The following is a 26,059-nucleotide window of genomic DNA, read 5'->3' on the forward strand; positions in this document are numbered from 1 at the left end:
CGTATATTGCTTTTAAAAATAGCTGGCACCGGCGTGGCCCACCATTTTGCGCCTGTTGAGCTATCGGGATAGAGACACAGTACTCCAGCTGGCTCGTGAACAACGCCCAGTGATATACAATAACATGGAGCTCAACATTTTTCCAGACTACACTCCTGGGGTGCAGGCCACTCGTAAAGGGTTTATCCCGGTTAAGCACACCTTGAGTCAGACAAATGCCAAGTTCTCTAATTTATCCTGCCAAGCAACGGGTACTGCACAAGGGAAAATTGAATTTCTTTACAGATCCAAAACTGACTGCCAGATATGTCAAGACTATTCCTAAAAAAGCTCCTCCGACCAGTGCACAGGCGGAGGGGGTGGCTGTGGATCCCCTGCTGGTAGGACTCTGACTAACCCCAGCTCTGATGCTGCGGTCTGTGGTGCCCCTTTGCCTGGGTGATGGACCCGGCCAAGGTTGGATCTGGGCTGACCTTACAGTGCTTTGTCCCTGACCATGGATGTTATTCTGGTGCTCCAGCCCATCCACCCCAATTGGGGAGGTTCCCGGATGGCCTCGCTGATGCTCCTTTGGATGAGTCTTATTAAACCGCTTATTGTGTTGTACTGGGTTCTGAGTTTGGGTGAGGGTGGGCTTGCTGGACTGGCCCGATTGGGGGCCAGCGTGGGTGGGATTGTGAACTACTGGTTGTTGGGATTGTTGCTACTACACCTTTTTTCTCTCATTTTCTTCCTCTTTCCTCAGCAGCTGCTTCTTTGTGCGGAATGGTTGGGGAGGGCACACGGCTGGATGGTTGTTGGGATGGCGAATACCAATGCAACAGCTGTTAGATGCCTCACTTGGAATGTCAGGGGGCTAAATGATGGCCACAAGATGTGCTTGGTGTCAGCTTATGTGTCACGCCATGCAATTGATATCTGCATGCTACAAGAGACCCACTTCCTTGAGGGCACGGGAGTGAGAGCTGGCTTGATAGGTGAGAGCCATACGGTGGTGTACTCAGGCTACACGCGAGGAGTGGCGATTTTGACTCAGAAGTGATTGCTGTGTTGGACCAGTGGGGTGGTGGTTGACCCAGGGGGCGTTATGTGATGCTCAGGGGCACTCTGTATGGCAAATCATTCTGTTTGATATTTCTTTATGGGCCTAATGTCGATGACCCCGAGTTCTTTGGGGACGTTTGGCGTCTGATTGGTTTGTTAGGCCCTGGCTCCATTTTATGGGGCGGTGAATTCAATGTGGTCTTGGAACCGGAGGCGGACCGTGAGAGCCAGGCCAGACCTCAACATACAGCAGCTGCAAGGGCATTGGCGCATGTTATGGCTGAGGGCGCTTTGGTGGATTTGTGGAGGGCCCGACATGGTGGAGATAGGCAGGGCACGTATGTTAACCATCGCATGGCAGCTGGTCTAGATTAGATAGGTGGCTGGGTACCAGAGATGTGGAACTATGGAGAAAGTCCATTGAGCATAAGCCCCGCACTCTTTCGGATCACTCCCCGGTTTTGTTGAAGCGGCATGTGCCTGGCGGGCCTGGCCACACGTTTATGTGGCGGTTGTCGAGTGGAGGGCTGTGAGACCATATCTTTCGGGAAGAGATTCGTACTGCTTTCATGGACTATTTCCACATTAACCAGGGCTCGGTGTCTTCGGCTGGCACTCTCTGGGAAGCCTTTAAGGTTGTGATCTGCGGTGTCCTTTTGGCTATGCAACATGGTGTGCTGAAGGCAATTTGACAGGAGTTGTCAGCGCTGGAGGCACCCCTTGCCGAATTGGAGAGGCGACTGGCTTCCAACTGGTCGGCGGACCTTCTGTCTGAGGTTCAGAAGGCGCTATCCTGCTATGATGAGGCAGCGCTTTGCGAGGTGTGCTTCCTGGCCAAGGAGGCGAGGCCGAGACGATATGGTAAGGGTGAGCGGGCCGGGAGGACGTTGGCGACCATGCTTCGCAGGCCCTGGGCTGGGAACTACATTGTAGAACTGACTGACTCGACTGGGACATTTCAGCGGGTCATGTCCGACTTCTATTCAGATTTGTACGCTGAATGGCCAGGGGTGAGTGGTTCAGATACAACTGCTTACTTTGAGGAAATTAGCTTGCTTTGGCTTGCGAACTCATAGGCAGTACCTGGATGTCCCTTTTTCAGTGGAGGATGTGATCCAGGCTATATGTAGTTTGCCAAGTGATAAGGCTCTGGGACTGGATGGCTTGACGCCGGCCTTCTATTAGGAATATGCAGATATTTTGGCGCCACACCTTCTCGAGGTCTATGCTAAAGCCCTTAAGGGGGGGGGGAGGGCACGTCCTCCCGGCTTTGTTACAGGAGGCTCTTATAGTGACAATTCTGAAACCAGTAAAGGATCCTAATAGCTGGGATTCATATCATTCATATCAGCCACTCTCGTTAATAAACACTGATAAGATCTTGGCAAAGCTTATTGCGAGGCGCCTGCAGCCCTTGCTTGCATCCTTGGTTTTACCGGACCAATTTGGCTTTGTGCCTGGGCGTTTGACACTGTGTAACTTGCGTACCTTTTTGCGATTTCTAATATGATGAGACTTGATGACCATGCAGCGGCAGTCTTTCTGGATGCCACAAAGGTGTTTGATTCGCTGGATTGGTCGTATAGGTTTGCCCTGTTGGCCAGAGTGGGTTTAAGCATTAGATTTATTCAACTGATTCGCCTATTTTATTCCCAGCCGAATGCTTGATTAAGAAGCAACAGGATGTTGTTGGCTGCTTTTTTTTTTATTGCTAGGGGCACTCGCCAGGGCTGCCCCCTTTTGCTGCTAATTTTTGCAGTGGCCATGGAGCCCCTTGTGGCATGACTGCAACAGCACCCTAATCATAGGGGGCTGGCGTTTCGGCAGCATCCTATCCTCATCTCTCTGAATGCGGATGACATTGCACTGTATATCGGTGACCCGCAGGCACATCTGGATGTTCTGCTAGGTGAGATTGTTCAATTTGGCCGGCTCTCTGGGATAAGGATTAACTGGTCTAAGTCAGGGGTGCTGCCTTTGTCTGATGCCACTGTGCAGTGCTGATCTAGGTATCCCCTTTGCTGGGTGGACTGGCTGGTGCGCTATCTAGGTATTTGGATAATCCGGAAGGTGGATGAGCTGTGGTCGGCTAACTACAGCACGGCGGTTGCATGGCTGGAGGATAAGGTGGGGGTCTGGCACTCGATGCCGCTGACTGGACGCATTGCAATAGAAAAGATGGTGGTATTGCCCAAATTCTTGGATCTTTTTGTTAACCTGCTTCTGTCGCTTGCGATGGGTTTCTTGAGGCGACTGCGGTCCTTGCTGGTGGCTCTTGTGTAGGGGAGGGGGGTGGGGGGACACAGCCCAGAATTGCATGGGAGACTGACTACCGTTTGAACAGGGAGGACTTGCAGCCCCGGATTTGGAACTTGATTATTACTGCGCGCAGGCCCATTTTATACATTTCTGGTTGCATCCCATATGCCATTTGCCGGGTTTGGCAGCAGAACATTACTCAGTTTGGCCGGATAGGCTGGATGGTGTAATTGGAAGACTAACTGGGCCCAGTCGATGGGATGTGGACACTGTGATGTGTTTGGTGCAGGCTTGGACATGTTTGTTGAAGCAAGCAGGTGTGCAAGGTCTTTGCGACTTTGATGCCAGTGCGTGTTGCGATGGGCCTCCCCCTGCTAGAGGATGGCCAGATATCTGAACGCCTCTGGGAGCTAGATATGGTTACTTTGGGGTCTTGGTTCTCGGCGGGGATGTTTGCCTCCTTGAAGGATGCGCTGGTAGTGCGTGGCAACACTGCATTATATTGCTTGCTCTTTTTTAGGATCCGGGGCCTTGCTGCAGGCACGGTATACCTGCTTTCTGCAGAGCCCATTCTTTGTCGTGCGTTGGAATTATTGTACAAGGCACCAACTGCACGCCCTCTCATTAAGAGCCTATACACTTGCTTGCAGACTACGGAGCCCCTGGTGATTCCAAGGCCAGAGTACACTGGGAGGCTGACCTGGGTGCGCCTATCTCGGAGGAGCAGTGGTGCTATTGTGCTCAGATGCGGGGGCTCTCCCCTAATTACATATTGCGCCTAATCCATTTGAATTTTCTGCATCAGCAGTACTATACACCTAGTCGACTGAAGAAAATGGGTCTTAGAGCGGATGCTAATTGTGTACCCTGCTCCGCCTTGGAGGCGGATTTTATGCATTTGGTGTGGATCTGCGGGGCGTTGCGCGATTACTGGTCTGAGGTGTTGCATTCAATTGATGGGATGACTGGGTTTGCGTTGCCGCATACTCCTGTGATGGCGCTTCTGGGATATGTGGAGGAGATCCCCTCTGCGTCCAGACTGGTGGGATTGCTGCTTTTATTGGCTAAGCGCAGGGTGGTGATGTGCTGGGTACAGAAGCGGGTACCTCGCTGTGATGATTGGCTGAGAGACGCTTCATACTGTCAGGAGCAGCTGGAAGTATGCTGAGAGTTGATGCTGCAGGGTTCCCAACCAAGGGATATATGGGCCCCCTTGGTAGCATTTCTTGCAGGTCATGCACATGGAGATGACTAGCTTTCTGTGCCTCCCCTTGATTGTCTCGCTGTGGCGGTTCTACTTTATATTCTACAGCGTATGACCCCCTTTCTCTGAGGGTGATATGTTGGCAGCGTTGCCTTTCTTCTTTTTTTTTTTTTCCTACTTTTGCTATGTTCTCTTTTTCCTCCCCCCCGCCGTAGTTTTCTGTTTCTCATGTTCACCTGCGATCTAGAATGGAGGTGCACATGTATGGGATGCGTTTCTCCTGATGTTTCTTTCGCAACCTGGACAAGTTAGCGCTTCTGCAAGCCCTCCAAGCAGAATCTGTTCTAGGCACACTATTTGTGAACGCTGGTTTGTGTTTGATGATGTTTGCTTTCTAAATGCAAAAAAAAAAAAAACATACTTTAAAATCAGGAGGTATTTAAGAGTTGAGTGTTATTCTGTATTAAAGCCACCAGATAGGAATTTATTTAAAGGAAACGTCAGAGATTGCCTTTGTGGAGAATGATGTTGGTATAGGTTGCAATATCTGACAAATCTTTTGGGGAGAAGATCTGCACTGTAATAATTCCTGCTAAAATCTCTTCTTAGCTGTCTGACAGAATCTTGCAAAAAAAAATTGAACTTATTAAATACAACCTCATCCATAAATATACATCAATATAGATACATGGAGGGTGTTTGGGTCCACTCTCTTCTGCCGGTGGTATGAACAGCACTTACACTCTGCTTCCCTGCCAGCAAACTGCATGGGGTAATGATTTACTCCTCCTCTCTCATTAGCTCTCTTACCCTGTGAAAGATGACATTTTCTGATTACATGTGCACATCCACCTGAAAATGATTGCACTTCAGTGTCAGGGTAGGTGGAACAGTCCTTTAGTTTCGAATGTTCTTCTTTTCAAGTTCCTCTTTCATTCCTTTGCTTCTCCACGTTTTATTTTAAAATTTGAAAGGATGCTACAGCTCTCCATGCATTGCTAACTGGTTGCTTGCCACTGATTTCATCTGCAGTGCACTACATCCAGTATAGCCACTTCCTCTAAACCAGAAGACCATCATGGAATGCCACTGTCCACAGGGTATCATTGTTTTACCATTCCGAGATGGCCATCACGTTTGTTCTAAATGCAGCAGCCATACTTGAGCTTTAACCCACTGGGTGCCTTGGACGTAACAATTATGTCCTCGGCACACAGGTGTCCAGGACGTAACCATTATGTCGCGCACCAGGCTCTCATGCTAGCGCTTACCCCCACGAGGGCCTCCCTCCCTCCCCCCCAGGGCAGGGCTAGAAGAGGAATCGCTTCCCCCTTCCACCCCGCACCTCCCATCTAATGACGTCAGCGCACGATCACGCGCGGACATCAATAGAGGCCACCTGATGTGCTGGAAACAATTTGCTTCCAGCGTGTCGAAGCAGAAGAAGGTATGTTTCTCCTCGGGGGGAAGTAGGAGGGGGAGGGAAGGGAAATCCTCCAAAAGAGGCATCGGGGCAAAGGAAAGTGTTTTCCTTTCCCTCAATGTCTCTTTCAGCATTCCTGCTGCCCGATTGCCGCAGGAATGCCCACTAAACAACTTGAAATGTTTTATGTGTTGGGGAGCGGCCCCGTGGGCAAGGGTCGCTCCACTAAGGGGGCATTAATGTTTTTCGCCCTTCCTTGGGAGCAGATCAGCCGATTATTTTTAGGCCAGGGGAAGAAGCCACAGCGATGCCAGGGATGTTTTGCACTTTGTTTTTTGTGTGTTTAAGGGCATCCCCTTGGACAAGGGTACCCCTCAAAGGCAACAATGCACTGTTGGGCAGTTCTGCCAGATCAGAGTATTTTTTTGGGGGCCAGAATTCACTTAGTGCCAGGGAGCGCGTGTGTGTGTTTTGTAGGGGTGGGCCCAAAAGGGGGCAATTTATTTTATGCTATTTCTGCCCCCACTGAGGGGGGGAAATCAGCCTATTTCTTTAGGCCCATCTAGCTACCAAGACACCAGGGATATATATGTATGTATGTGTGTGTGTGTCTGTCTGTGTGTGTGTGTGTGTGTGTGTCTCTGTGTGTGTGTGTGTCTCTGTGTAGGGGGGAATGGCCCCAAAGGGGCCAATTTTATTTACACCATTTCTGCCCACCTCACACCTTGGGGGCAGATTGGATTATTATTTTTAGGCCCATCAGCCCCCAAGGGGGACAGAAGCTACTAAGGCACCAGGGCTTTTTCAGTTTTGTGTGTGGTTGAGGGGGCAAGCCCCTTGGGCAAGGGATTCAGCACAGTACTGGTGGCCATTTCTGCCCCCTTGGAGGCAGATCAGCCTAGTTTTTTTAGACCCATCTGCCCCCAAAGGGGTGAGAGACCACTAGATACCAGAGAAAATTTCTAAATGTTTGGTGGCGGGGTATTTGTCAAGTATTTGCCTTTATGATTATAACAGTTTATTTCTCCTTTTTGTTCTAGTTCAAAGCTTTTTCTTCCTCTGCTGTGGCTCGTTGCGGTTTTGGCAGTGGTTGACCTGCGGTTCGCGTAGTTGCATGTTTTAGGTAAGTAAAAACTATTTACTCCAAAGGAGTATTGTTGCCATGCATGAATAACATGTTTGTAGGTGGTGTAGTCAATGCAGGATTGTGTGTGAAATTGTACTTAAATTTGTGCATGAAGATATTTGTGTTGTCTTGTGTCCAATGTGCTTTCCTTTTTTCTTTTTAGTGGGATATTATTGGTGATTGCTGTGTATGTGCAAAGTAGCTGCTGGTGAGTCTACCTTTTTCAGGCAAGTGAGTGGTAATAGTTTTTTGAGTAAATAACTCTTTGGGATAAAGCTACACTTTTTTATTACTTATTTTAGACAGTGCTGGTTGTTGTTGGTACATTTGTCAAGTTACACTTCTTAGAAAGGATCATGCCTAGCCGCAGAGTGACCGCTCAGCAGGTTGTTGGCATGCTTTTTAACTTGTCTTCTGACCATGATTATGAGAATGACTTCATCTGAGGCAGAGGAGAAAGTGAGAGATTCTGGCAGTGAGCTTTCTGTCCAATAGGAATCTTCTGATGAGGAAGCCACTATTAGTGCAGATGAAGGGCCTGTTTTAGAGAAGGACACTGATGTGCCAAGAGTGCAGCAGCCTGGGGCTGAAAGGTTTCCCATTGGAAGACTTGACACCTGGGTTGCCCAAAAACGGAGCAGCCACAGTTGCCTGCCTTTACTGGTATCCCAGTGAGTAGAGTAAATATTGAAACCTTTTTGCCTGTCAATTTTTATGGCTGATGTATTTTTGGAAGAGATTGTTGAGCAGACTAATTTGTATGCGGAGCAGTATTTGAGGGACAACGCTGCCAGACTTAGGCCTCAGTCCAGAGCTACCCATTGGATTCCCACACATCTGGAAGAGATTAAAAAGTTCTTGGGTTTGACTCTTTTGATGGGGTTGATAAGGAAGCCATCACTGGCTTCTTATTGGTCTACTAGTCCCTTGATGGCAATGGTTATATTTTCTGCAACCATGACTCGTAATTGGGTATTTGTTTCTTCTTCGGATGCTGCATTTTGTTGACAATGCTTTAACCTTGCCACAAGATCACCCTGATTATAACCGTCTTTTTAAGATTAGGCCTGTCCTTGATCACTTGTAGATCGGTTTTCAGAGGTGCAGGTTCCAGGCAAATAAATAAGTGTGGACGAGTCTTTGGCCCTGTTCAGGGTTGTTTGGTTTTTAGGCAGTACATTCCTAGAAAGAGGGCACGGTACGGAATAAAATTTTTTATATGCTGTCTGAAAGTAGTACAAGATAGGTTTATAAGTTTCGGGTCTACACTGGTAGGGATTTCAGTATTGACTCCCCTGGTTGTCCGCTAACTTTTGGAATTAGTGAGAAAACTGTGTGGGAATTGGTAGATGACTGTTTAACAAAGGTCACCATTTGTATGTAGATAAGTTCTACACTGGAGTGCAATTGTTCAAGGAATTGTTTAGATTGGACACTGTTGCTTGTGGCACAATGCACTTCAACCGGAAAGGGGACAGTGCAGTGCCTTGCGGAATGATGAGCTGCTAGCTCTGAAATTTGCAGAGGGATGTCTACATGCTAACTACCATCCATGATGAGAGTACTTCACCTGTGGCTGTTTGGGGTCAAGTTGGTGAAGTGCGCAAACCTGTGTGCATTTTAGAGTACAATAAGCACATGAGTGGTGTTGATAGAGTCGATCAGAGGTTGGAACCTTACACTGCTGTTCATAAGTCTTAAATTTGGCATAATAAGTTGGCGATTCATTTGTTTAATCTTGCAACTTTTAATGCTTTTATTGTATTCAAGCATTGTTCCCCTGAGTCAAGGATGTTAAATTTCATGAGTCAGTGATAGAGAGCGTTGTTGTGGTGGATCATGCAAACGTTCCTAGCGGTGCAGTGGTGGAGGATGTGGCTAGATTGAAAGTCACCACTTTCCTGATCAGATTCCTCCCACACCCAAAAAAGACTTTCCCGCTAAGAATGTAGAGTCTGTGCCCGAAGAGATATCCGGAGGGCGACTTGGATGTACTGCCCGATAGCCCTCCAAAGCTTGGGCTGTGTGTGGCCGGCTGTTTCAGGAGTTACCACACAAAAAAAAATATTCTGGGAAATACCTTGAGCGTAAACCACCTGTTTCATATGCTCAGTTTCACGGTTGGCATTACTGTCATGTATTTAGTTCGCGCTTTTGTGTTTGTAGTTTTGTACTTCTAATTAGTTAGTGGTTTCTTTGTTAAAATAAAAAAAGTGATGGTGGTGTGCGTGGAGTGGCGCTTGGCTGGTGGTGTGCATGGAGCGGTGCTTGGCTGGTGGTGTGCGTGGAGTGGCACTTGGCTGGTGGTGTGCGTGGAGCGGCGCTTGGCTGGTGGTGTGCGTGGAGCGGCGCTTGGCTGGTGGTGTGCGTGGAGTGGCGCTTGGCTGGTGGTGTGCGTGGAGAGGCGCTTGGCTGGCAGTGTAAATAGTGACTTGCTGTTGGCCACTGCAACACACTGCCAGCCAAACGCCAGTCCACACACTCCCATCAGCTGGTGTGATTTCTGTATCAGGAATGTGGGCGTATGAAAGTGATGGGCCCTTGAATGGTGCCGTCTGCTGATGCAAGTGTTGTAATGTGCCGGGCCCGTGGCTGGTGGTGCGAATAGTCTTGTGCATGTATGAAAGGTGTGTGAATGGCCTTGTCGTGGCTTTATAGCTCACACGCTGTGAGCCATTGGTTCCGTTTTTTGGCCTTTCAGTTATTAACAGTGCATTTCACTTTTATGAAATCTCTTGTAAATAAAATGTGATCTACTAAACTACCACTCACCCTTGTGCCAAATCCAACCAGAATGTGTGCTAAAAATGACAAAACCTGCTCCGCTGTAATCAAGCGTAGCAGCACACTCATGGGTGCTAGGTCTCTCGGGTGGGGCCCCGATGATTAAGCATGCCACCAACTTGGTTGGCGGTTGAGGGGTCTTCTTGAACATAACCTAACTGTGTTTCTTTTCACAATTTTTGTGTTTTGAACATCACAGAAGGATATGGATAGATCAAAATGATCTATTACAAAACAACCTCTTTTTGTTAGGGGGGGGGCACCTGTGTTTTTGGTCCTGGGTGAGGCAACCATCTAGGGAAATATACCAAACCCAGACATTTTTTAAAACTAGACACCCGTACATCCAGGGAGGTGTGGCTTGCATAGATCCCCCAACATTTTCTTACCCTGACTACTCTGCAAACCTCAAAATTTTCATTAAAAAAAAAAAAGCATATTTTCCTCACTTTTCTTTGTAGGATCACCACACCGTTACATATTTCCTACCACCCAGCGTTCCCCTCAGTCTCCCAAGTAAAATAATATTTCACTTGTGTGGGTCCCCAAAGCAGAGTCAGCCTAAAAATATATAAAAGAATAAATTATGCTTATCAACTCGCTGTGCTATCCCCTCAGTCTCTACACGTTTTTGGCCTTTACCTGTTGCAGGCACCTCGGCCAACCACACAAGTGAGGTATCATTTTTATCGGCAGACCAAGGGGAACCTTGGGTGCTAGAAAATTTGGACCGGCAAATACATCCTACAAAGAAAAGTGTGGCAATGTGATTTTTTTAAAGCTATATTTGAGGTTTACAGAGGAGTCTGGGTAAGACAATTTTGGGGGATCCATGCAAGCCAAACCTCCCTTGACTCCTCCGGCTGTCTAGTTTTAAAAAATGACTGGGTTTGGTAGAATTCCGTAGGTGATCGCCGCACCTGGGACCAAAAATGCTGGTGGTCCCCCGCTGCAAAATCAGATAGTTTTGTAATGGATCATTTTGATGTGTCCACTTTATGTTTTGGGGCATTTCCAGCCTCAGGCAGTAGGCCTACCCACACAAGTGAGGTACCATTTTTAGCAGGAGACTTGGGGGAATGATGGGTAGAAGGACGTTTGTGGCTCCCCTCAGATTCCAGAACTTTCCATCACCAAAATTTGAGTAGCGTTTTTTTTTTTTTTTTTTTAAATTGAGGGTTGCAAAGGATTAGGAGTAATAGTCCCGGTGGGAGCCCACAAGTCACCCCATCCTGGATTCCCGTAGGTATCTAGTTTTCAGAAATGCATAGGTTTGGTAGGTTTTCCTAGGTGCTGGCTGAGCTAGAGGCCAAAATCCACAGCTAGGCACTTTGCAAAAAACAGGTTAGTTTTCTTTGGGAAAATGTGATGTGTCCACGTTGTGTTTTGGGGCATTGCCTGTCACTTGCACTAGGCCTACCCACAAAAGTGAGGTTCCATTTTTATTGAGGGACTTGGAGGAACGCTGGGTGGAAGGAAATTTGTGGCGCCTTTCAGATTTCAGAACTCTCTATCACCGAAATGTGAGGAAAAAGTGTTTTTTTGCCAAATTTTTAAGTTTGCAAAGGATTTTGGGTAACAGGCGCTGGTGAGAGCCCCACAAGTCACCCCATCTTGGATTCTCCTAGGTGTCTAGTTTTCAAAAATGCAAAGATTCTCCTAGGTGTCTAGTTTTCGAAAATGCAAAAGTTTGGTGGGTTTCCCTAGGTGCCAGCTGAGCTAGAGGCCAAAATCCACAGCTAGGCACTTTCCAAAAAACACGTCAGATTTCAATGTAAAAATGTGATGTATCCATGTTGCGTTTCCTGTCGCGGGCGCTAGTCCTACCCACAAAAGTGAGATACCAATTTTATCGGGAGACTTCGGGGAACACAGAATAGCAGAACAAGTGTTATTGCCCCTTGTGTTTCTCTACATTTTATCCTTCCAAATGTAAGACAGTGTGTAAAATAAGACATCTATTTGAGAAATGCCCTGTATTTCACATTCTAGTATGGGGACCCCAGAATTCAGAGATGTGCAAATAACCACTGCTTCTCAGCACCTTATTTTGTGTCCATTTTAGAAATACAAAGGTTGATACCTATTTTTCTCTCTTTATATTTCACCAAATGAATTGCTGTATACCCGGTATAGAATTAAAACCAAGGTGCAAGGTGCAGCTCATTTACTGGCTCTAGGTACCTAGGGTTCTTACTGCAACCAGAAGAGTCTAGCAGACGTAACAGTATATTTCTTTTGAAAATCTGATATCGCGGAAGAAAGTTACAGAGTAAAGCGTGGAGAAAAATGGCTGTTTTTTTTACCTTAATTTCAATATGTTTTTTATTTTAGCTGTTATTTTCTGTAGGAAAACCTTGTAGGATCTACACAAAATAACCCCTTGCTGAATTCAGAATTTTGTCAATTTTTTTTTTTTTTTTTTTTTATTTGTAGCTGTCCGGGATGCCACATTAGTTTTACACCCATTTCTGTTACTAACTGGAAGGAGGCTAAAAGCACACAAATTTTTTTTGTTGTAAAAATGGGATATGTCCCAGTAAAATGCAAAAATTGTGTTGAAAAATGTGGGTTTCTGATTCAAGTCTGCCTGTTCTTGAAAGCTGGCAAGATGGCGATTTTAGCACCGCAAACCTATTTATTGATGCCATTTTCAGGGAAAAAACACAAGCCTTCTTCTGCAGCCCTTTTCTCCCATTTTTTGTTTTTTAAACTACATTTTTGCTGTATTTTGGCTAACTTCTTGGTCTCCTCCAGGTGAACCCACTAACTCTGGGTACCTCTAGAATCCCTAGAATTGGAAATAAAGGATGCAAATTTGGCGTGGGTAGCTTATGTGGACCAAAGGTTATGAGGGCCTAAGTGGAACTGCCCCAAATAGCCAAAAAAAGGCCTTGCACCTGAGGGGGAAAGGCCTGGCAGCGAAGGGGTTAAACCAATAGACTACTTACAATATCTTTGTAAGACGTACACTCACTGCTATGTTTAGTTTAGTTATTGCAAGATTATGAACATTGTGTTTAGAAGGCAGCAAGTTTTGTTTTTTGTACTCCAAGTTTGAATAGAATTTATTGCGGTTATATCAGTGATTGAATGCAAGAATGAGTAAGTGAATGGCTGCATGAATGCGTGAGTGACAGTATGCATGAGGGATTACTGGGTGCCTAAACCCATCAGTAACACAAAAAGCACTTTCATCCGTAAGGCAGACCCTACTGGCACTGCCAATGCTTGTTTTGCCTTTAAGACAAAAGACCAGTCTCTCTAGTGCTACATTTCACAGGATCGCAAGAGCACGTCAAGGTTCTTGAGAAGTTTCCCACCTCTAAATAACAGTGGCTGCCTAAGACTTTCTTTGTAATCAGCGCTGCATCCACTGCAATAGTAATTAACTATATTACTGTAGCATATCATCTGTTCAGATTTTTGTGTCCTTCTTACATGTGTGTGTTTTTTTTGTGCCTGTGTGTATCTAGTTTAGTTTATTTACCCAATAGCTGTGAGATACTAATGTATCAAACAGTCACAGGCAGTGCATAAAAAGTACAATATCAAATGCAAAGTTTGATAATCTCTTGTCTCGCGAAGCCTTCTTAGGCCCAAATTGGTTCTCCATTTTTAGCTTTATTGTAGCTCAGTTTTATATCTTACACTTTACATGTTTTAGCTGATGTCACTTTAGCAGGGACATTTTACACAGTTAGGCTTGCACGATGGTATTCATAGAATGCATTGTGCATGTTGCTTGCTTTTAGTTAGCCTTTGACATGTAATCTGTACCCTCTGTTCAAGGCTAGGAACACAGTACAAGATATCCTAGTGCCTGTGATGCCCGTTCGGAGACAGCTTCTGACCTACAGACATACCAGTGCAATAGAGCAGTGCCTGTAACACAAAGTGGCTGCGATTATTTAGACCTTGACCTGACCTAGAAAGGTCAAAGGTGCACCGATGCTAAAGATAGGGCCATCAACCTGTGCAGTCTTGTGACCAGAAAAGGGTGGAGGCACGAAGGCCAAGTGATGTTGCCAGTGAACAGAGTGCAGCAATGACCTCAGAACTGCTACTTTGTCAATGGAACATGAGCAGTGCCTCGGGTCTGCCATGGGAGGCAGCCGTCCTTCTGCAACAACGGAGGAGCACAGTGGTGGTCCGGTCCCGTGCTGCCTGCATAAAGACTACCATCTTCGCCAGCACCAACCAAAGTCAACCTCAACCCATGACAGATGAATGCTTCCAGGCCTTCTGTCTGATCTCCGGAGGGAATGAGAAAGACTGAACATCGAATCACAAAACCTTTGTGGGTGGAATCTGCTCTGATTAGAGCACCAAAGGGCCAGACACTTGACTTTGAACAGCCGCCTTGGGACTTTTAAAACTATATTCTCCAGCGGGGCCTAACCGGTTTGTTGCCTCAAGTTAATGTGGAATAACCCCAGTCTGTAGTTAAAAAAGTTAGAAACTGATGCCTGCAAGGACAGTTTTCAAACACAGATCTTATAAAGTGTGTTATTAGTTTGTTCTGTATTTCACTTTTTGGACATTCCGTGTTTGAGGTTGCTGAACGTATATTTTAGTTATGAGCCTGTGTTCACTTTACTTATTGCCAGGAATCCTTGAACTGCCTGACTTGTGGTACTACAGAGAGTTCAGGGCGGAAGGGATACAGGGCCGAGTTGCTCAAATAACAGGGAGGGTCTGGAAAATCAGGAGTAAAAGGCCTCAATCACCATACTTGGGCCAAGTAATCTCTGCTTTCCCCCGGCTCTCTGAATGGGGTTCTGGCAATGACAAACACTTTACATGGCTTTCCCATACCCTCGTTGGTCTTGGGCATTAGGAGAGATAGATGGGTCCTTCGGGGCACAAGAATCACTGATGACCTCTGCTTTCTCCCCTGTCTTTATTAAGCCAATTTTGAATAAAAATGCAGCCCTGGTCTCTTAATTCAAGACAGATACAGGTCCCTTTCGTGCAGGAAGCCCACCTATAACTGGTGACTCAACCATCAGAAAGTGTGTAATTTGAATAAGTTGTTTCTGTGATCGGTTCGTCCTATGGCATTAGTGACTCAAACATGTTGATTAGTGAGTTTTAGAAAAGACTGAGAACTTGCCAGTTGCTGAATTCGGTGCCATTGACCCATTTCCACTGTTGACTAGTTTCCCTCTGCAAACCAATCCAATGATAGCGGAATCCTTTGTAACGCAGCATGAAATCCTGTAAAAAACAAAATAAAGGGACATGCAGAAACGCACAGATTAGAGTTGAGGACAGTAGGTCGTAGAGTTACAGAGTGCAGGCGGACATAGACTTCGAAAATGAATTAATAATATATTTTGTAGACAGCTGTGACCTGCGAAGAGAAAAACAAGACTGCAAGCTAAACTCGAACAGTCACTGTTTGACGCACTCATTGGGCCAACTTGATTTATACAAAGTGTTAGCAGGCCACTGAAAGAAGAGCTAATTTGATTCACAACTGCCTTAGAGGGTTTGTGGGGTAATTTTCAAAGCTAATCTCTACAAAACTGTAGGGCAGCCACTTTGCCATGTAGCTGTAACAACCTATAACCACAAAAAAGATGTTGTTAACACAATCATAGAAAGAAACCAACATGGGCTGGAGTTACATACCCTTCAATGTCTCCATGGATACCTACCTTCCATGGACTATTATTTCACTAGTCAAACAGCAGCAGAAATGTTTCCTCAACTTGAGGAAATCGTGGACTTGCTTTTGGCCCGCTCGACACCTTTATCTGCGTCAGATCGTTGTAGGTGTTTCGCTGAATGACAAGTGCACTGTAGTCACCACACATACTGGTGGGCAGAACACGAGCCACGCTGTCAAGGAATACCCACTAGTCTTGATTCATTTTTGAAGTGCTTTTTAGTGAACTTATGTATACAACACAAGGACCACCCTATTTGGCTTTTTACACTTAGACTGGTACTTTTGGGCAAACAAGTGTCCCATGGAACTCATTCTCTGACACTTCTGCTTTTACTTTAGATGGGTGGAAACTTAGTTATCAACTTGTATGAAAATCAATGTTATTAAAAAAGGGTACAGGACACAATATCTTGTATGATAATGATTTTCACATTTTTAGCATAACAACAATATGCATTTCATTATTTAATAATTTGTTTACCCATTTCAGAACAGTCCAAATAACCCAGCAGCCTGATATGTCGAAATCCCCTCCCTAAGTTGCTTTCAAAACATGTTATGGTTCACCAGGAGAGATCATATATGAACAGACTGGATCTCTGCTTTTGTTTGATATATAATCATATGCAACCTTGGGATCTGTTCAGTGTCTTGTTCTATGTTGTTGTTTTATATATACACACACTAATTTTGATACATAATGAAATATATATTGTCCTTATACTAAAAATGTGAAAATCATCATCATACAAGATCCTTTTATTACTTTAGGAAACGTAGGCATTATTCCCTTGCACGTGGGCCTTAGGTTCAAAGGTAGATATGCTCGCTCAGTTTGAGGGCTGTGTACCTTGGAAGGCAGTCTTGGACACCCCCACCTTGCATCCACAAGTTGGAAGGAGTTGGATTTAGCTCAGTGAGTGCATTGGAGGATCATGAAAGACATGTTTCCTTGAGCTTCGAGTATCTAGCAACAAAAGGGGATAGTAAAGGTTGGCAAGTATATGGTATGAGTCAGGAGTTTGAAGGGGACAGAGACATGAACAGCTCGGAAAAGCTTGGGCTAGGTGTGATTTTACAGAGTTACCACATAGGTAGAAGGCAGATAGTCAAGGTACTACGGATACACATGCAAATACTTTATCTTCACCAATGGAAACAACCCCACTGGTGCTGCACTTGCCCCGATACTGAATTACTCCCTCACTCAAAGTAGATGACTGCAAACCATAACCTCCCACCACATACACGATCCCTGCACCTAAAAAAGCCTCACTGGCTCCCTACCCACAGCATTTTTCAAACTCCCTGTCCCTACACATCTTCGTTGCCTCTACAATTATGGCAATCCTTCCTAAGCTGAGCCCTTGCCTCTGTTAGGTGTATCCACGGATCAGCCCTTACTGCTCCTACCTGTTCAACAGGATGCCCTCCAAGGTGATAGTGCTCTTTACAAAAAAATTATAACATTACAGAGAACCCTGCACCCAACGCTACATCAATGGGTAATATGTTTGTCCTGCTTGCCATGCTCATCCTCCCACAGAGCTTGGTAAATGTTCAGTTTGCAATACAACAGGTACAGTACAGTCACAGCACTGCACATATGGTGGATGCGATATGTGCCATGTTCTCATGGACTACCCCGAGAGTAAAAAAAAACAAATGTTCTTCGTAGTTTAGGACGTGCTCTTTAGGCAGTCATCCCCAGCATGTTTGCCTCCATTTGAAAGGTAGAGATGCTCACTCATTTTGAGGAATATGGGCCTCAGAAGGCATTCTCAGACACCCCCAACCTGCATCCACAAACTGGAAGTAGTTGGATTCAGCAGAGTGAGTGCATTTAAAGCTCATAAAAAATATGCCTTCCTGAGCCTCCAGAGGCTGTTTTAGGAGCGGTTAGTAAAGGTCCACTAAGCAGCCATTTGGTAATGTTCAGAATGTCACTGTAGGTGGATACTTGAGAGGTAGTAAAAACGCAGTCAAACTTACCTTCATTTGTGAAGGTTGTGGTGGCACCAAAGGTCATTATGTCTGCACATATGTGTTTATAGAGGTTTGTTTGTGCTGATTTTTGCATGCAAGTTAGTTGACGATTGGGTGAGAGGTTGTTTTGAATAGTCTTTCCATCCTGTGGTTGCATGAATGTGGTGGGCCCTTCAACAGCAACGATATGTTAATGTGAATAAACTGACCTGTTGGATTGGGCCCAGGGCGGGCGGTGTGAAAGTCTTGTGTTTGGTGCATGAATGACATGTGAATGGGCCATAAAGCAGGTTTGGTGCCTTGACGTGGCTTTATGGCTCACCTTCCATAGACTTGATTTCATTATTTTGCTAAATGCTATCTTTGAAGCTGTAAGGTCATTCTTTTTGCCATGGTTACCCACATTTTTTGCATGTTTATCAGCATGTTTAGACTGTCTTCACTGGGATCCTGCTAACCAGGACCCCAGTGATTGTGCTCTCTCCTCCAAATTTGGTTGTTTTGGTACCATTTAATCCCACAATTGCCACACTGGTGTACCCCTGTAAATCCCTGGTATATGGTGCTTCGGTACCCAGGGCATTGGTACACCAGGGGTCCCTCAGGGGCTGCAGCATGTTTTATGCCACCCATGGGAGCGGATGCAAACTATGTCTGCAGGCCTGCCATTGCAGCCTGCATGTAAAGCTGCATGCACACTTTCACTGCTGGTCACTGCACCAGGTCACCCCTATACTAGGCTCTCCTAGCCCGTAGGGAAGGGTGCAGGTGCCTGTGTGTGAGGGCACCCCCTGAGTAAGCAGAGGTGCCCCTTCGAACTCTAGCTCCAATGCACTGGACTTTGTAGGTGTGGGGAAGCCCTTTTACCCATGTACTGGCCACAGGTCACTCACTACCTGTGGTCCAGCTACATAATGGTAACTCCAAACCAAGGCATGTTTGGAAACAAACTTTGTCAGAATCGTATCCCAATACTAATGCCAGTATTGCTGGCATGATTCTGTGCTCTCTGGGGGTTCCTTAGAGGACCCTCCAGTATTGCTCCTGCCAATCTTCCAATGTTTGTGGGCAGCCCACGTTACTGCAGCCCCGCAGACAGGCTTCTGCCTTCCTGTTGCGTGACCAGCTCAAGCAGAACAAAGGATTACCTGTGGGAGAGGGAGGCAATACCCTCTCCCTTGGAAATAGCTGTTACATGGCTGGGGAGGAGTAGCCTCCCCACGCCATGGCTTGCTTTGAAGGGCATATTTGGTGCCCTCCTTGCATAATCGGGTTTGCACCAGTCCAGGGCCCACGTCACTGCTTTGGCACAAAAGCACTCAAAGGAAAGGGGAGTGACCACTCCCCTGTCCATCACCACCCCAGGGGTGGTGCCCAGAGCTCTTCCAGGTGGCCACTTGATTCGGATATCTTGAAAACAAGATGTGCAGAGGCCCCTGAGAGCACCTGGGTGGTCAGGACAGGTGCCTGACGTCAGTGTCCCCTTCTGATAGGTGGTCATCCTGCAGAGTGACCAATCCCCCTGTCTAACTATTTAGGGAGTCCCTTGTGGGTAGGCTTTCAGATTTGGCGTGCAAGACTCCACCAGAAATCCTCTGCAATGACCTAATTTGCTCCTGGCCACCGGAACCGCAACAGAACTCTTCAGGAAACAAACTAGCTTGCAACTCCCGAGACCACCTCACCTTGCAACATTGTTTCTCTGGTTCCTTCCAGCAACTGAAACATTTACACAGCTGTACATCCTCTGGGGTTGGCAAGACTTCAGCTACACAAAATGAGCAAGAGGGCATCTCCCCTGGAGTGTAGGAGTCACTCCCCTGCATCCGCAGGCACCTAAGGCAACGACGACCGGCTGCTGGGATCTTCTGCCATCCGACTTCAGGAAGAATCTCCAACACAGGTGGTGGGTCTGAGTGATCCCCTTAGACCTCTCTACCTGCTGTCGAACTTGGGAATTGGTGAGCCCATGCCTCTCCTAGCAGGACAGTGCCCATATGGACCGCAACACTTGAAACAACCAAGGCTTGTTGACGCTTGCTCCAAGGGATCTTCAGGCTCCAAGTAGCCCCAGACTCTACCACTTCATCCTTGCAAGGACAGTCTTTCCTGTGCTGCTCCAGCAACGTAGGACTCCTCTGCAGGTGTGCTGATTAGGCCCCACTGCAATTTACCATGCCTGCTGCCAGTGGGTTGCCTGTGGGGGCTGTGACTGCTTCTGCTGGCTCTCCCAACTGCTGAGGGTCAGCCCGAACTCCCCTCCAAGGGTCAAGAGCCCTGGATCTTGATGGTCCTCTTCATTTCTGCAACTCCTCTTTTGCTCCAACTTGCATTTGCCAAGGCTTGTTGGTGGTCCTCCTGACCACTGACCAACTGCAACCTGGCGACCAACATGGGACATCTGCATGGCTCAAAGGACTTCTCTGCAGCTCCTGGGCTCTACAGCTGATCTTCATCTTCCCTCATTGACCTGGTTCTTCATCCACAGAAGGGTGGGAGGGTGATTAGCGGCTCCTGCTCTGTCTGGACACTCCTGTGTGGACTGGACTCTGTCCCCTTCTTTTTCAGGTACTCTTCACCTGGAATCCATGGTTGGGTTATACGGGACTGGCCCTGGTGTTGCAATCTTCCTTGTTAGTCTTTGGGAAGCCCGGGTACTTACCTCTGCTCTTCTGGTCGCTGGGGGTCACTTGGGTACTCACCTCTTGGGGTCCCGAATTCTCCCAGCTCCCCTCTAACTACTCCATATTCTTGGGTGGAGGACTTCACTCACTCAGCATTCCACTATTTTAGTATATGGTTTGTCATCCCTATGGGGCCCCAACTATTCTATATGCTAATTCCCAACAATTACCTCCAGTTGGGGGGCTGCCTATAAGTAATCTAGTTCAGTGCTACTATAATAAAGTACCTTTATTTTTATAACACTGTGTGGTTCCTTTCAGGTGTGATAAGTTTCTGTGTGACTTCTGTGGTATTGCAAGTGCTTTACACCCCTCCTTGATAGGTCTTGGCTGCTCACCATCACTACCACTAGAGAGCCCTGGCTTCCTAGACTCGGTCTTCATTCACTAATAGGGGTTGCCTGGCCCTGGTATGAGGTGCAAACACCATCGGTGTCCACCACACATCAGGCCAGCTTCCTACAGAACCTGGCATTTCTCTTTGAAGCTAGCTTTCTCAATGTGCCAAAACCAACCAGTGTAAGAGGTGGATTAACTTAAAAAATCAGTGCCAGATTTATATCTGTGGTGGCAGAGTATCCTTACTGTGAAGATAATGGTCTGCCCGTCCAATTATATGCGGATGGATCCTTGGTGTAATCATGGTGAAGACTACTCCATCCCTGGAATGAGATCCATGCACGGCACACCACCCTGGAATCCATTAGTTGTCTAGTTTTCAAAAAAGGTTGTGGTTTGTATGTTTGCAAGGGTGGCTCCACAGCACAGCCCCAAATATAGCTGCTACACCTATTATATAGCACCTAAGCAATATGTGACTCCTTGCAGATTCCAGAATTTCACGTCACAGAAATGTGAGAAAAATGTGCGTTTCTTACCAAAGTTTGATGTTTGAAAAGGCTTCTGGGTAAAACTACCACGTGAGAGCCAGACAAGTTATGCACCCTTGCACTTCCCAGGTTGGCTGATTTTCAAAAATGTACCAAAAAAGTGCATGTTCTGTTGAAAAATGTGATGCAACTGTGTTTGGGGTCCTTTTCCGTCATGGCATTAGGCCTACCCACATAAGTGAGGTAGCAGTTTCATTGGGGGATTTTGGGGAATGCTGGCTGATAGAAAATGTGTGGCTCTCCACAGGTTCCAGACATTTTCCTCACATAATTGTGTCGCAAATGTGTGCTTTTAGTGCAGTTTTGAGGTCTGCAAAGGCTTCTGGGTACACTTACCTTCTGACAGCTACATAGGTCACACATCCTTGACTCCCCTGGTTATCTAGCTTTCACAAATGGGCAGGTGTGCTACATTTCGCTAGGTGTCAGCTGAGCTAATGCCCAGTTCCACAGCTATCTATAGTGCACAAGAGGGGTGCGTTTTCTGTAGAAAAATTTTATATAAGTATGTTGCGTTTGGTGCCCTTTCCGGTCACGGGCACTAGGCCTACCCACACAAGTAAGGTATCATTTATTACAGGAGAATTGGGGACATTTTTATCAGGAGACTTCAGTGAATGCTGGGTGGTAGGAAATGTGTGGATCCCCGCAGATTTCAGACATTTTCCTCACAGAAAAGTGTGAAAAATGTGTGTGTTAAGTCAAAGTTTGAAGTTTGCAAAGGTGTCTAGGTATATTTATCTGGTGAGAGCCATTCATGTCACGCACCCTGGACTCTCCTGGTTGTCTAGTTTCAGAAATGTGCATGTTTGCTGGGTTTCCCTGGGTGTCGGCTGAGCGAGGACCCACAGTGCAAAAAAGGGGAACATTTTCAGTGGTAAAATGTTTGGTATCTATGTGACATTTCGGGCTATTTCCTGTTACGGGCACTAGACCAAACCACACAAGTGAGGTAGCATTTTTGTAGTGGTCTAAGGGAAATGCACAGTGGTAGGAAATTTGTGGCTCCCTGCAGTTTCCAGAAGTTTTCCTCACAGAAATGTGCGGAACATGTCTTTTTAGTAGACGTTTGCAAAGGCTTCTGGATAAAAGTACCTGGTGTGAGCCATGCAAGTCACATACCTCTGGGCACCCTCAATGTCTAGAATTCAAAAAAGTGCAGCCTTGCTAGATTTGCTTTGGTGCCAGCTGAGCTAGCGCCCAAAATTCACAGCTACCCACACTGCAAAAAAAGGGGCTTTCTGTCAAAAGAAATGTGATGTGTCTAGGTTGTGTTTGGAGCCCTTTCCTGTCACTGGCACTAGACATACTACAAGTGAGGTAGCATTTTTAATCTGGAGATTTAGGTGAATGCTAGATGTTTAGGAAATGTGTGTCTCGCCACAGATTCCAGAAGTTTTTCTCACAGAAATGTGTAGAAAATGTGTGTGTTTTTAGTTGACATTTGAGGTTTGCAAGGGATTCTGGGTAAGAAACCCTTGGGGGAGCCATAAAGGTCACCACACCACCACAAGCAAATCCCCAAAAGTGTCTATTTTTCAAAAATGTACAGGTTTGCTAGGTTTTCCTAGGTGGCAGCTGAAATTGGGCCCAAAATTCACAGCTACCCACACTGCAAAAAAGGGTTTGTTTTCAGTGGAAAGGTGATGTATCTATGTTGCATAGTGGATCCTTCTCTGCTGCGGGTACTAGGCCTACCCACACAAGTTAGGTGTCATTTTTATAAGGAGACTTGGGACAATGCTAGGTAGAAGGAAGTTTGTGGCTTCCCACAGATTCCAGACCTTTTAATCAGTGAAATGTGAGGAAATCATGTTTAATGTCCAAGTTTGAGGTTTGCAAGGGAATCTGGGTAAAGTACACTGGTGGGAGCCATGTAACTCACCCCACCCTGGATTTACCTATGTGCCTAGTTTTAAAAATATTAACGGTTTGCTAGGTTTCCCTAGGTGCCGGCTGACCTAGGGCCAGAAAAAAAATAAAAATCACAACTACCCACTGCAAAAAAGGGGTAATTGTTGAGTGGAAAAATGTGTTAAGTCCATCATGGGTCTTCCCACTGCGACCTTAAAGCTGACGCCTGCAGCCTCTTTGTGCAGGCCCCCCCAAACCTCTTCTACCGTGACTACCTCCGCTGATAGTAACCCAACAGTCCACTGCACCTCTGCACCCAAATGCACTGGACTGAGGAGAAGTGGACCACAGGTTTCCCTACATCCCGAGCCTCATGAGACCTGAGCCCACTTGTTGGTTCAGTCGGACTAGGCACCCAGTCCAAGCCTACTGCCTCTGTCTGCAGGCCTCTCTTGAATGGGACCACCATCAGTGATGGAAACCTGACTGTCTTAGACACCTCTTAATCCGGCTGCCCCAGACTGAGAAGAACAGGGCCACTTGTGTCCATAGGTCCCCGAGCATTGCAAAACTGACCCCCCCCCCCTTCCCCTTGCTTGTTTACCCAGACTGGTCCACCAGACGCTAACTACAGCATGTTTGTGACCGGACCGATCCTCAATGACTTCCAAGAGGCACCTGACGCTAAACGGCACACTGCACCGGGCCGCCCGAGGTGACCTGTTGGTGTGGGCTAGGACCCTGCCCTGTACTCACCTTAAGTCTAGAAGACTGGTCCTATAAGTTGCTGTGAAGTAACTGTTTGCTGCATACGTTTTATCTTCCATGGGATAGCATTGCAGCTCTAAAAAATTGCATTGTGTCGACTTTTCAAGCCTGTGATAATTTCTGTTACAAAATGTACTTACCCGATTGTATCAATTCTGGTGCCTAAATGTATATAAAGATCCCTGTTATTTTTACAAATTAGTGTGGATCTCCCTCCTGAGTCGTGTGTCTCATTTACTGACTGTGCTTGTGGTTAATATCTAACACTCCTCTCTGATAAGCCTACAGCTGCTCGACCACACTGCCCACTAGAGAGCACTTGGGATTGCTAGAGCCAACCCCTGTCCACTAGTAAGGGAAGCCCTGGACTCTTAGCACATTATATCTCATTTTGATATAATATATTAAGAGCCAGCTTCCTATGCATAGGTTTCCTTGATACCCATTTGTCACTCTTCATATTTCACCATATGAATTGGTCTATACTTAGTACAGAATGAAAAACCAGCAGTTAATGGGTTAAAGTATATAGATAGAAAACCAAGAATTGTGTAATTCACTAAAGAAGGGAAAAAGGCAGGGAAATGAAGCAGGAAGACGTTCGAGAAGTTACTCCCATAGCGTGATTAAATACAAATATTAATAAAAAAACTTAAATACAATGTTAACACATTGAACTACTATTGGCAAAGCCAATAACTCTGGCGTGCATTTTCAGGTATAAGACAAACCTGCTGTGTTTGCCAAGGCTTCTGCCAAAGACCATGTGTGAGTGCACTTGTGAAAATATAACAAATATATTACAAAGACAGCAACGAAAAACAAAAGAATGAGCAATGGTGATCGGGTAACAACACATACATGAGCAGCTAAAATGTCAACATGTCAGCAAAACATACAAACGTAAGAACAAACAGCAAAAATAAACTCCGTTGCACACTACACACCATGCCACATCTGTAGTCTAACAAAAGACCTTCTAGGAGCTGCATTACCAAAGTGTAAGGAACAATGAAACCGCTTGGGAAATGCTTGGGACTTTACATGGAGTGAACTGAAACTCTGGTGAAGCATGGAAAACAGGAAAACCAACTGGGTGGGCTGCCCCAACACTCCCTCTAGATTCACAGCGTTTTTTAATTTTTTTTTAAAACAAGCAAAAGAAAAAAAATAAATAGAAAAATATATATTTCACTTAACCAAAACCTGTCAGTAAGCAGACCTAAGAAATTATTAAGAAAACAAGTCTATAGATGAAACAATGACCGCTACAGCTAAACAAATTTAATAACCCAAAATAAATGGCAACAAAAATACAAGCAAAACAAGGTGCTGACGTTAATCACCCAAGATTATTCTCAAAGTAATTGAGCTTGATATTTATTTACAAAGAAAGCTCTGATATATACAGCCCTTGTTCACAGAAAGATGCAGTGACCTGAACTAAACTAATTTAATAAAAAACAAGTTATTTCCATAACGTTGATAAATGATCAGTGTAGCATCAGTAACTCATAGCGTGGAATTATCACATCAGTATTCAAAGTAAGTTGGGGTGAGGACAAGATTCCAGCTGGTAAAAACCTAACCAAATCTCCCATGAGCAGCCTCAGGATCACGCATTGTAATAACCCGGAACATGAAAGAATCACCTACATCCTCATGACAAATTCTCAGACTGATTAACAGAAGACCGTGGAAGGGATGGTCGATGTAGGCCCCTTTTCAAAAACCCAGAAAAACGACAGAATGGAACAAATCCTGGATGTCAGAAGGACCCCCACTGCTGACGTGCAGATGGGTGGACCAGATAAAAGAGCCGCCCCCTCGAGAAGGCAAACCTATGCGCTCCTGAAACCGCTCTCTCAAGTTCCTTTCCAGGGTGCACGAGGTGAGCTCAGTGCTGAGGCTTCTTGCAACCGGACCAGTAAGATGGGAACAATTCATAGTAAGATCCTTTCACACACAAGAATCTCTCCAGGCGCAATACACACACTTCTGAGGAAAGCCAACATGAGCTTTCAGTGGCCAAAAGAAATAGACATCTTCCCCGTCACCTGTGAATACTTATCGTAGTTTGATTAGTCAATTCCTGTTCTCTGGACCTCCTCTGGTACAGCAGGCACTGTGGGCGCATCAAACCTCCTCCAAGGCTGGTCTTGCCATTAAATCGCAGTATCATTGTATAAACCACCGCGGAATGGAGTGTTTACGTCAACCGTAAGTATGGGCAGCACATCTGCTCCGCCTCAAGGACATTTTCATGCCTTCAGCTGTGCTCCATCACTGGTCTGTGGCGTGTGCCTCGTCTATCAAAATCATAAATATTTTTTTTAATGTTCATCTTAAAATACACGGAC

The sequence above is a fragment of the Pleurodeles waltl genome, chromosome 7 (genome assembly GCF_031143425.1).
Source record: "Pleurodeles waltl isolate 20211129_DDA chromosome 7, aPleWal1.hap1.20221129, whole genome shotgun sequence".
Lineage (NCBI taxonomy): Eukaryota > Metazoa > Chordata > Amphibia > Caudata > Salamandridae > Pleurodeles > Pleurodeles waltl.